This window comes from Pogona vitticeps, chromosome 1 (assembly GCF_051106095.1).
Source record: "Pogona vitticeps strain Pit_001003342236 chromosome 1, PviZW2.1, whole genome shotgun sequence".
In the NCBI taxonomy this organism is placed as follows: domain Eukaryota; kingdom Metazoa; phylum Chordata; class Lepidosauria; order Squamata; family Agamidae; genus Pogona; species Pogona vitticeps.
This window is the reverse complement of record NC_135783.1, coordinates 134,063,179-134,075,334: the sequence shown is the minus strand read 5'-3', so window position 1 is coordinate 134,075,334 and position 12,156 is coordinate 134,063,179. Positions and strand designations below refer to the sequence as shown.

At 44.7% G+C, this 12,156-nt stretch overlaps 1 long non-coding RNA gene across 1 annotated transcript; it reads left to right on the top strand.

The window, feature by feature from the left end:
* The first annotated feature begins 1,285 nt into the window (after positions 1-1,285).
* On the top strand, positions 1,286-8,136 carry LOC140707520 (uncharacterized). The gene is made up of 2 exons (XR_012087637.2): positions 1,286-6,664; positions 7,659-8,136. It is a non-coding gene; the product is annotated as an uncharacterized LOC140707520 (long non-coding RNA).
* The last annotated feature ends 4,020 nt before the right edge of the window (positions 8,137-12,156 follow it).

The following is a 12,156-nucleotide window of genomic DNA, read 5'->3' as shown; positions in this document are numbered from 1 at the left end:
TCTGCCACAGTTCGCACCTTGATAGCAGCTGAACGGCAGGTCACTTTTACTCACTGCGGTGACATATATTGTGCTTCTGTTTTCCTGATAGTCTTCATTTCTGTATGTATATCTAGACATATAAAGTAGTGCACATAAATTGTGTGCAAATTGGCATCCTCTTTTTGCCAGTGTTTTCCTTGGGTTTTGGCAGTATATAAGTTACCATTGGTCGGTCCCCAGTTGCACAGAGCCGCCCATTAATCCTCCTGGATGGTGTGGCTGTTTTACGTGTCGTTGTCGGAGTCGTTTCCGCAAATGCAGGATGTAATGGCCTCATGCCTGAAGTGCTCTTGTAGTTGCACAAGCTAGAAATCATACCCTTGGGGATAATGGGGCTTTCCACTTGTGCAAGGGTTTAGTGAATTCCCCCTTGTACTAGTAGTGGCTTGTAAACACTGGCTAGATAGCTCAGTGAGCTAGGTTTCTGGCTGTGGAGCCAGAGTTTGGAAGTTCAATTCCCCACTCGGCCTCCTGTGAGTAGAGCCAGCCTGTGTGGCTTTGGGCAAGCTGCACAGCCCCAGGGTGCATGCAGAAGAAGGGAATGGGAAACCACATCAGGGAACTCTGTACCTGGAAAACCCTTCAAAAGGTCTCCATGAATCAGAATTGACGGCACACAACAACAATAATAACAGCAACAAATAACAGCAGGAAAGGAACCGTGTGTATAACGGAGCATTCAGTGCATAGTTAGAACCAAAGAGAATGTTGAGCCTGTTACATACAGCACTGATGTTACCTGTCTGTCATGGGTTTGGAGGGAAAGTTCCATCCTATGGGGAGTGGGAGGCGGGACATCAGGAGGAGGGGCTGTACTGTATATATATGTGAAGCCTGTGTGGAGAAGTTAGGAAAGCTAAAAGAAGAAGCAGCAGCTGGGAAGAAGAAGCTGGTGTGGGAGTCTGTGTGTCAGACAGGGTACTACTGTGTGTCAGTCAGTACCAACCTGATAGGTTCAGGTGTCTGTATGGTTAGCCAGAACTGATAGGTTCAGGGTCTGTGCTTCAAGTTAAGTGTTCTGTGTGAACCAAACTGTGTGCATGTATGAATGAGACTAAGCCACGTTACTATATCTTATTCACCTGATCATTATATTTTCCCTGTGTGTTGTTTTAAATAAACCTTATTCTTTTATTTGTTGAAAATCCATCCCTGGTCTGTGTGACTTCTTATAGGGAATGGTTGGTGGCAGCTTAGTTAACGTGTGGCATATCCCAGTAGGTCTGGGTTTGTCACAGAGCCATGTGTGAGGCATGAAATGGATGAACATTATCAGAGGCAGGCTATTAAAAAAGGATCACCTGAATTAAGACCTGCATAGCTGGAGACCAGCCAGCCTGGATCATATTCACCCATCACCATCTATCTCCCTCTGCCATCCTGCCATTTTTTTCCAGTCCTAGACATACATTGTAAACAGAAGATTCATATCTTATACCAAGGACAACTTAATCATTAATGACAAGGACCAGCCCATTATTCACAGACTGGACACGAAAGGCCAATAAGCAACAAGGTTGCCTATAAGCACTGGGGCAGAACTTCGGTATGTTTTCACTAAATTTTACACAGAAAAAGAAGGCAGAAAGAAAAAGCAAACACCATTGGTATGAACTTTATTAAGTAGGTTTTCTGTGGTAATAGGCAGGAAGTGAAACCGTTTCAGGTTGAAACAGTATTTCTCAATCATTTCATGCACCAGCAATCTCTAATGTGCAAGGCTGTTTTTTTCTTTCCCCTTTCTCACTTGAGTGAGATAAACCTCTGACACAAGGGTAGAGAAGAAATTTCCCCTGGAATCCACAAGCCCCTACTTTCGCTCCCTCTCACTCACAGTCATAACGAAAGTTTCAGACAAACGCAGTATACGTAAATAATCTGTATATAAACTGGTAGTTCTGTGACATTATTGAAAGACCAGTTTGCATGCCACAAACCAGCTGAGCTTTTCATTTCTCTGTCTTCTGGTAACCCTCTTCTTTGCTTGTCTGAATACCTAACACACGGTGCCCGATTCAGGCACTCGAATTCTCCACACAAGTGTTACTTTATGAGGAGGAACACAGCACGGGGAAGGTATCTTTCTCTGGACTGTATTTCTCAGAGTTCCTCTCAGCCTTTAAGGGCAGGTTCTGAGAGGCAGCTGAAGTCAACATGCTGGCTACCCTCCCTACTTCACAAACTGGAGGGCAAACATCTGCAGTCATTTTCCTACGAAGGCTCAGCCCAGGTCTTTGGTTAGGCAGAAAGGGACAGCTGCCGCTACTAGGAAATGCTCAGGGGTGGGAATCTGCAGCATAGTGCTAGAGGACGGATGGATTCCCCCTTTTTTGCTCTGTTTTCCCTTTTTGCCGATCTAGAGTGTCTTGAAGTGTCTTGTGGAAGGCAGTCATGTTTGTCTGTTCTGTTCACAAAACTGTAAGTAAAGAAAATAGTTTCATTCTTTCTGCTAATATCTCAGACTGAGTTGTTGGGACTATAAGTGCCAGTTAATGAGAAAAGGGGTGGGCTACTCTAGGGAGCTTGAAGTTATTCTGATCTGTGAATTCTTGCACTTCTGCTGCACAGCTAGATGACATTAACCAGAAAACGACCAGATAGGCGGGGTATAAATGGAATAAACAAAGAAACAAACAAACAAACAAATAAATAAATAATAAAAACCGCAACCAAAGACAAGGCTGCACATGCTGTTGTGCCTACCTGCTTTCCTCAGATACCATGGGCGTGGATACCTAGCATGAAAAACATTCACTCAACTGCCAGTCTAGTTGGCTTCTATACATAGAAATGGGAGGAGGTGCCATTTTGTCCTTCATCTCAAGCAGTGACATGTCATGACCCTTTGCCCTCTGGAGGAGGGAACCTTTACTAACCGAGGTGGCTCTCTGCTGCCTATCACTACCCATCTACTTGTAGGGCTGAAGGAAATGGGGGGGGGGAGGATAGTTGCTCTAGTGTTTCTGCTCTTTCTTTCTCTCATACAGGTCCAGAGGTTGGAAAAATTACTTTTTTGGATTACAGAATCGCTTAGCCAGCATGGCTATTTAACATTAGACATAATAAAAAGTACTTTTGGAGTATAACTCCCAGAATCCTCCAGTCAGCACAGCCATGCTTGTTGGGGGAATTCCTCAAAGTTGTTGTTGTTGTTGTTGTTTTGCAAGCTCTACAACACAGCTGATTATCAGAATGCTTGAACACGCTTCTTGTGATAGGAACTTGAGGATTATATGAGTTAAGGCTTGTTTGTGTAGCCCACAGGAAACAACCAGACTAGTATTTTTATTGTGCTCCTTAAATTCTTTACTCAAGAAAACAAACAAACAAACAAACCCTGGAAAATTGGCAGCTTCTGGCCCTCTCAATCCATTGTCACATGTATCTGCTTCTGTTCTTTCATGGACTGATTCTATGCGGTGCCATCAACAATACAGTACAATCCACTCCCGTATGGGCCCATATTGTTACACATATATAAGCTCATTTAAATCTCGCTTCATTTCCTGTCACTTGTTGACTTATGTGTGAACAGATTCTGCTGAAAAGCTTGCTATTTTTTTTTCATAACAGTGCGAGATGAGCTGGAAGCTCCATCTGTGGTGTTTGATCTTCAGCCATGTCTCTCGGCCCAGACCACCAGAGGCAGAGCTGGTCCTGCCAGCAACAGTGGCAATTGCAGCATGGTCTTTCCGAATAACTTTTGACACCAGGCGTGTTGCTCAAGAGTTGCTGCTTCCCTAGTTCTCTGGAGTTTTCTTCCACCACAGTCAGTGTGCAGATCCTTCCAAAATATATATATTTTTTTGTTAAAAATAAGAAAGAGAATGATGGTTGTAGTAGCTGCCATTGTCACCTGCCCGCCCACCTGGGAGCACCAAGGACCTGGATTAAAGGAGTTCTTCCAGAGGAGCCTTTCATTTGCCCTGTTCCCAGAATGTGTGCAGGGTCTAGAGGCTTGGTCTGGAATTTGTAGTCATATCTGTTTCCTCTCCACCAAATGTCTCAATGGCTCCTTGTTTTTAACTCTTACCGGCACAATAGATTGCAGAAGAAAAGATGGAACAGTGGCATAATGGCTTTTTGGTTCTTCACTCCAGGAGGCAATGATGGCTGGTGATATATTTAGTTCAGGTCAGTGGTCAGAGTCAGAAGCAAAAGGGAATATTCTGTCACACATGTACATAGGTGGAAACGCGCGCACGCACACACAGAATGTTTGCTGCTTGATTATGAAGTGCTTGAAGAGGTGGGTCATAAACATTTCACCCAAATGTACAGTACTGTATTTGCATTTTGCTTTTTAATGTATGCATTGAAGCTATGGTGTGGATTCTAAACTATGACTATAATGCAAAACCTGGTTTTCCATTAAGTGACCAGTTGCCTTCAGTCTATAGTTGAGAAATGATTTGCTTCAAGGTCTTGCCAGTCTATGTTTAACAGAATTCCCCAGGATAACTTCAACAATTTGTCTATGTGCCAAGTTTGCTCTAATACGAGCTGATACCTAGAATTCATGCAAAATTCACAGACACATTGGCTTCCGTGGCATCCCAAACAGTTATACAAAAAATTTCCCCATTCCTTTTTATGTCAAGGGAACATTATTAATATTTAAACCTTTCTGTAACAATCCTCCTAGCTGCTTTGTAATTAATTTTTGCAAAAGTTTTGATGAGGTACATTATGAGCTTGTTGTAATATGAACACACAAAAAATAATAAGGCAATGTGTATGGATGATGTGGTGCTTAGCTGATGGAATTTTTTAAAAAACAACCACTTGAACAACAACAAAAAGGCAACGATACATCCAAATGAAAGTGTGTGAACTGAGGCAGGGGGAAGGAGAGGATTTTTATGAGAAACATTTCACCACAAATGAATGGTAAGTTACCAAAAGATTCAGATATTAACTATAGCATTGTTTGGTTTTCTAGTGTACCTTGTTGAACCTGGTGCCCTCTGGATGTTTTGGGGTGCCACCATCTCCAAATTTCTCATTGGCCATGTTGATTGAGGCTGATAAGAACAGAACTCCAACACATCTCCACTTCAGGGAGGCTGGTCCATATTTTACGATTCAGATCTCTGTGGGTCCTTGGGCTGATTGACATATGCGCTTTCTCTATATCCTGCAACATCAAGTGGTAGCATATACAGTGGTGCCTCGCATAGCGACGTTAATCCGTGCAGCAAAAATAGCTGCAAAACGATTTCGTCGCTATGTGATTTTAAAAAGCCCATAGAAACGCATTAAAACCTGTTTAATGCATTCCTATGGGCTAAAAACAGCCATTTTTGCTGCCTCTAAAGTGAGGAATTGGTGCAAAAAACAGCGGGCGGCCATTTTGTGTACCCGGTGGCCATTTTGGAACTGCCGATCAGTTGTTAAAAATCATCGCTTTGCGATGATCGGTAAGCGAAACAGCAAACCGATCATCGCAAAGCAAAAAAACCAAACCATAGGAAACATTGCAAAGCGATTGCTTTTGCAATCACAAAAAGTTCATTGGTATGTGGTTTCGTCGCTAAATGAAGCGCCCGTTAAGCGAGGCACCACTGTACGTGAGAATGAGTGTTCTGAGATTGGTCACTGCAGACTGAACATTTATATTGCTTTGAAAATGGAGTTTTAAAGTGGCTCTTATTCACACCTTTGGCTCTTGAGCCATGCCCTTTGAAGGAATCGAGTGTTGTATATTCTTCTGTGAAACAAACACATTTCGTGTGTGGGCTGGGGAGGGATTATAGTGCACGACTGCTTAAAAATAGATACAGACCAGGAAAGACTTCACATTAAGGAGCTAAGATTTTTAAAACCCTTCTTTGCTTCCTGAGTTGTCCATGTGCCTTTCCATTCTAAAAACGGAAAATTCCAGAGCGGCAGTTTTGCTACAGTGGCAGCATACTGCCCCGGGTGTGGTTTATACAGGAACCTGGGTTCCATTCATCTGTGCAGGAGATGGTACATTGACCGAAATACACCTTTCTGCCTATGGAAACCCAAGGGCAGAACCACCTTCTCTGCTTTCTTAAATGGCTGATCCTTTTTTAAAACAAGGTTCAACATCCCACCTTTTAAGGGTTCTTTCGGTACATACTTGTGGATGAATAAAAATTAAGCTGCTTATATATATCTGTAAGAAAACCAAACAAAGCTAAACTCATCCTTCCCTTTTCCCCCCTTCACTTGCAGAAGGAGAAACTCTTGGCCACTGCACAGGTGGCTCAGACCCCCCGCTCCCCAAGCTTGTGCAGGATCCCTGGATGGTGACAGATCTGTGAATAAACCCTTTGCACCAGAAACCTATGTACTGCATGTGCGTACAGGGCAGGACTGGAAAACCTCTGAAGACGATGTCAGAAGGAGGTGGCGTTTTGCTGCCATTTGGGATGGCGGAGTAGAAATTAGCACTTTAAAGTTCTTCGCTTAACCAGGACATGGGATTGAATGAGGAGACTCTCATGAAAAAGCTCCTCTAATTTTAAAGGTCTGCATTGGAAAAGGTGGAGGAAATGCAGCAGGCAGGACCTTTCTTGCAGGGAGGAGCCGTTCAAAGAAAAGGTCTTTGAGCACTGGCGTTCCTTATCTCACCTTGGCCGGTTGGCATTAACAGGTGCCTGTTTATCCTTCATTTGAAATCACATCTGTTCCTGGAAGAAGCTGAGCGTGAGAGGGATCTGTTTTATACATGGTGTCTCAAGGAACGGATAATAGACCGATGTATTTTATGCACTCTTGTCCCCCCCCCCAGAAAGTGACAGACTGTCTGTTCCCCCCCTCTCTCACTCTCTCTCTTCCCCCTCCCCCTTCCCCCTGTTCTGGGGATCCATTAGCACTGGAATGCTGATCAGTATAACCAGATTAGACACTTTCTGTGGCCGACCGTTTCATAGATTGAGCTCATACCAGCATCCCAGGAGGCCTGTGTTAGCTAAGGCGAGGCAGAGCCCGGCACAAACAAGAACTCAAGAGGCTGATTTCCCTTGCTTCGCTGCCCTGAGCAGCTTGCTTAGCAATCTCCTAGGGTGACACATTGCAAGGGGTCACAGAGGCTTGGAGCTGAGCCAGCTGTGGTGTTAGGAAGCTTGCTTATTAATGACTCCCGCTGGCTCTCCCCCCCCCCCCAGTGGCCCAGTTCAGGCCCTGAAACCAACATGTTTCAACATGTTTTGGCACGTGAACGTCCCCAGCCCAGCTGAGAAAGAGAGACGAGAGACAGAAAGAGGGAGCGAAACCCAAGCTGAACAATTGAAACAACAACAGCAGCAGCAGCAGAAAATCAAGACCTCTGTTTGTGCCGAGCACCCTTGGCAGGTGTGGGAAGAGTCCCGACAGCGTGGGTGTGTTGAGATAAGCAACCACTCTGATGGCTGCTGTCGCCACGCTTTCTCTCTCTCTCTCTCACTTGGGGTGGTTATATGCAGTGAGGTAATTTTTTTTCTGAGCTGCGCATATTAAGTAGTGACATTTGAAGGCTGGGGTTTGGGGTATTTTTTTTTTCTTCTTTTCCCCTGCATATGAGTAAAATGACAACTCTGGCTTGTTTATTGGCAAAACGTCTTTTGAGAGAGTGACCAGCCGTTTTCTTGTTTTTGTTTTTCAAACAGAGGAAAACAGCCATGGCAATACAGTCTCCTCCCTCCAGTGCAGGTGCAAGAGGGGCGGGCCCTGATACCGAGGAGAGGAAACTCCTTGTTGACACAGGTGATCAGTGCTAAGTGACCAAAACTGACAGAATAATATTAGCACAGAGCACTCCATTCTACAGCGGCCAAATGCCACCTCCCACAGCAAGTCTGCTTTCTTCAACTTTCCCAGGAAGGTGTCCCGTAGCTTATTTTTTTCAAAAGAGATTTGCAGCTTAATTGTGTCGACAGGTTTCTCTGCAGCTCTCTGAATGCAAGGTATCGGGCGCCAGTGCAATGGGAGAGATGTTTTTCAGAGCCAGAGATTGGAAAGTGACTGCTTCTGGACGACAGCACCCAAAATTTATTTTATTTATTTATTTATTAGATTTTTACCTCGCCCCTCTAAACAGTGTCTACTCGGGGTGGCTTACAAATAAAACAGAGCAATATAAACATATGTAAAATCATAAAAAAATTGCAGTTATTTACAATTATAATTACGATTATAGCAATTGATTAGAAAGCAAGACATTGCCAAGATGGCATACCATAAGGAGAGAAAAAAAGGAAAGAACTAGGGATGGAAATCACTTAATTGACTGGAGGGAAGGCCTGTTTAAATAGCCAAGTTTTTAGCTGGCTTTTTAAAACACCCAGCGAGGGTGCCAGCCGAATTTCGGTTGGAAGAGTGTTCCACAGCCGAGGGGCCACCGCCGAGAAGGCCCTGTTTCTTATTTTATTTTCCTTGACACTCCTTCAGCTCACTTGATTAAACTGCACAGTGTCTTCACACAGCACACCGGTGACACATAAGCCTACTCCACTTTCTTAAACTTTCCAGGAGCATTGTGAGAGCGACTGCTCATCTGTTTGTGAGGAGTCCACTAGAGGCGCCACATCCAGGCCAAACTCAGCACCTCCCAGACAAGAGGGTGGGAACCGAGTTAGATGGATCAGGAGGTCCAAGAGGTGACATCCAAAGGGGGAACGGCCTGGCCTGGCAATGGTCTACCCCTGGAGAGATCGGACCTTGACCCTTGACCCTGACAGCTGCTGGCATCCAAACAACTTGGCCAGATAGGCTACCTATAGGCAGCCTGAGCCAGGACACAGAGAAAGAAAGGGCAGAAGGGAGGTGTGAATTTGAAGTAGGTCCCAGTAATAAGACTTCCGAGGGGAGATCAGCTGAGGGGGCAGAGCAAAGCCAAGGGCTGGGGGCTCAGGTGAGGGGGAAGAATCCAGCAAGGAAAAGATTTTTAAAAAAAAGGGGGGGGTGGATCCAGAGTCTAGGAAGGAAGAAGAGCCATGGGTCTATAGCAAGGAGTGAGTGGTTCAGCCCCTGTATACACTCCTGTATACTCAGGTGGACTTCCCTCAGGGGCCAACCCAGACAAGACCTGGAGTGGACAAGGGCCATGAGAGCCTGTCGGAGCTGGTTAGAGAGACCAGCATTGAGACAGGGTGTGTTCCACTGATGCCAACATAGAGCCGGTGCTGGCAGTGGAGGCACCAGTCATGGAGATTGTGTCAGAGGGAGCAGGTGCTCCTGGCTCAGCCGGCAGAAGACAACCGGATGGACAAGGAGACTGTGCCCAAGGGTCCTCCCTTAGGGGGTGAAGTGAACCACCCTGGGGGTGAACCCTGAGAGGTTTAGGATGACAGTTATTAGACCTCCCGGAGGGGTGAGAACAGCCACCCTTGGGCCTCTTCAAGGGAGACAGGCGTCTTGGAGGGTTGGAGCAAACGCAACGGAGATATGGCAGACAGAGGTCCTTGGCTAATAGCTAGTATCCTGTCACCAAAATGTGCCATTTAAGGGAGATTGCCTAAGTATCCACCTCCGCCCGCGGCCATCCTCCAGGCAATTTGTTGTGTGACCCATTTTCCAGGAATGCAGAAACAGGCATGGGGTCAGGAGCCTGCTGGAACCTGTAGGGAGGCTGATGCAATTTCTCTTCCACCCCATGTTTAGGCAAAAGTTCACCCGTCAGTGTATTAGGAAAATTAATTAAAACAGCTTAAAAAGTAAGATGCTTATTGAAAACTAAATGCCCCCTCCAAGCTTGGAGATAACTAGTTATGGGGAAAGAGATGAGTTTCCTCCAGCAAAGAATTCCAAAATCTAGCTGCAGCTTCAGATAAGACGATCTTTGGTTTTCCAGCACAACTCAGTTGCTGGTGGAGTCTCCACAAAACATCTCAGAAGGGGGTACCTTTAAGTATCCTGCCCCAGACTGTTAGAAATTATAATAATAATAGATAGACCTTGAGTAACATAGAATTAACATAAGATGTAATTGTAACTAGGAATCTGGAAGGGCAATCAAATGTAGAAAGGCGAAAAGTGGACTTGATATTGCAACGTGAACAAACAGGATTTGATGACAGTACATTTTGTGTTCTCCTCCCCCCCTAATTTTTTTTCTCACATCCCCCATTACTTTCTGTATTCCTTACCTTATCCCCAGCTTTAAAATAAGAAAGAAAGAAATTATAATAACCTGTACTAATTTGGTCAAAGAAACAGGCTAGGCACTAGTCCAGCTGATGCAAGAAAAACATTATCTGCTCCGGAGAACTGGGTAGAGACCACAACTGAGGTTTCAGATCTGTGTAGAATGGATTGCAGTAGTTCAGTAGCCATGCAACGAAAGCTTACGACACCATGGCCAGATCTGCCTTCTTTAGCCATGGGCCAACGGATTCAACAACTTCAGCTGGGCTCTGATACTTCTGACCATTGTCACAACTTCACTCTCCAAGTTAAAATCTGGATTCAGAAATACCCCATAGTGGAAAGTGGTGTCTCAAGTGAATGTACCATTAGAGAATACATGACTGCTTCAGCTCTCTCACCAGGTCTTTCAGCACTGCATCCTCAAATTTTTCTTCCGGAAAGAATCAGAACCCGTGTAAGATTGCCTGAGATAGTGTTCCAGAAAGCTATCATGGCTTTCATCTAAAAACCCTGGTCAGATCTAGGAGGAGTAAACATCAGTGAAGTCTTCCTGTCTAGTTCCTGCTGGAAAGGTTCAGAAAACCTTATTGTTGTAACAACAACAACAAACAACAACAATGTGCCTTCAAGTCAATTCTGACTTGATTGCAATCATTTTCAGGATTTTCTAAGTAGAGAATAGTCTGAAGTGGCTTTCCCATTCCCTTCTCCTGGGGGTATCTTGGGACTGTGCAGCTTGCCCGCAAGGCCACACAGGCTGTCTGTTCTGGCAGGAGATACCGTAGGCCCTGCAACCTCTGGCTCTGCAGCCAGATACCAAAACCACGGCACATAACTTCTTGCTTACTGTTGAGGATAATTTTACTTCTCTCCTGGATTTCTGATCAGATGTGGGGATTTTATAAAATTTCCTTCACCAAAGTGGCAGAATCTTAGCGGACTGAACCAAACATGATGGAAAATAGCATCTTGGTGAAAATGGTAGTGGTGTGTTAACGCTTTCCTTTCTGCAACAGACATTTTTGAGTACAGTGGATCTCAAAATATCCCATGTTTTCCTGCCCGTGGGAGTCAAAGATGTGCAGTAGAGAATGATGGCATGTAGAACATTGTGACTTCCAGTCGCATTTATGTTTTATGACGATCGCCTAAAATCTGTTTTGCTGTGGAAAAGTCCATATGCTCAGGAATAATTTTATGTGAGGTGAAAATGCTTACCATGCTTAGAGATACATGTCATTATTTACGATTTATTACAGGAAGCAAAGCAAAGCAAAAGTGTGCTGCTTATATACCGCCCCATAGCACTTCAAGCACTCTCTGGGCGGTTTACAAGTTAATTATGCAGGCTGCACATTGCCCCCCAGCGAGCTGGGTACTCATTTTACCGACCTCGGAAGGATAGAAGGCTGAGTCAACCTTCAGCCGGTTACCTGGGATTGAACCCCAGGTTGTGAGCACAGTTTTGGCTGCAGGATAGCCGTTTAACCACTGCGCCACGAGGAAGCAGGTGCATGTGAACATTCCTATTACTGGGGTCAGTTTTAAGATTCATTGATGTTATGTTATACATTCTAGAGTAACTGTTCTCACGTGTTGTAGCACAAATGACATTGGGGCACCTTAAATATTTATTAATTTTTTTCCTTTTATTGTATACTGTCCCATTAGTGTAAAAACACTATTCTGGGTGGTTTAACAACAAGGTAAAGCAGAGCACAAGGAAAACTAGACAAGAATTAAAAACACTAACAGTATAAAAGATGAACGCATTCATTCTGGTACCATTTTTCATGGACAAAGTCCATTCTGTCAAATTCATACTCAGTTGGCCTGCTTATCATTCCCACCATCTTCATAGGCGTACTTGGTGGGGACACGGGAGAGGACCTTCCCTGTGGCTGCTCCCAGACTCTGGAACCCCCTCCCACTGGAGTCCAACCTGGCCCCATCTTTGCTGTCCTTCCGCAAGCAGGCAAAAACCTTTCTCTTCAGGCAGGCTTCCCTGAGTGAATGTCT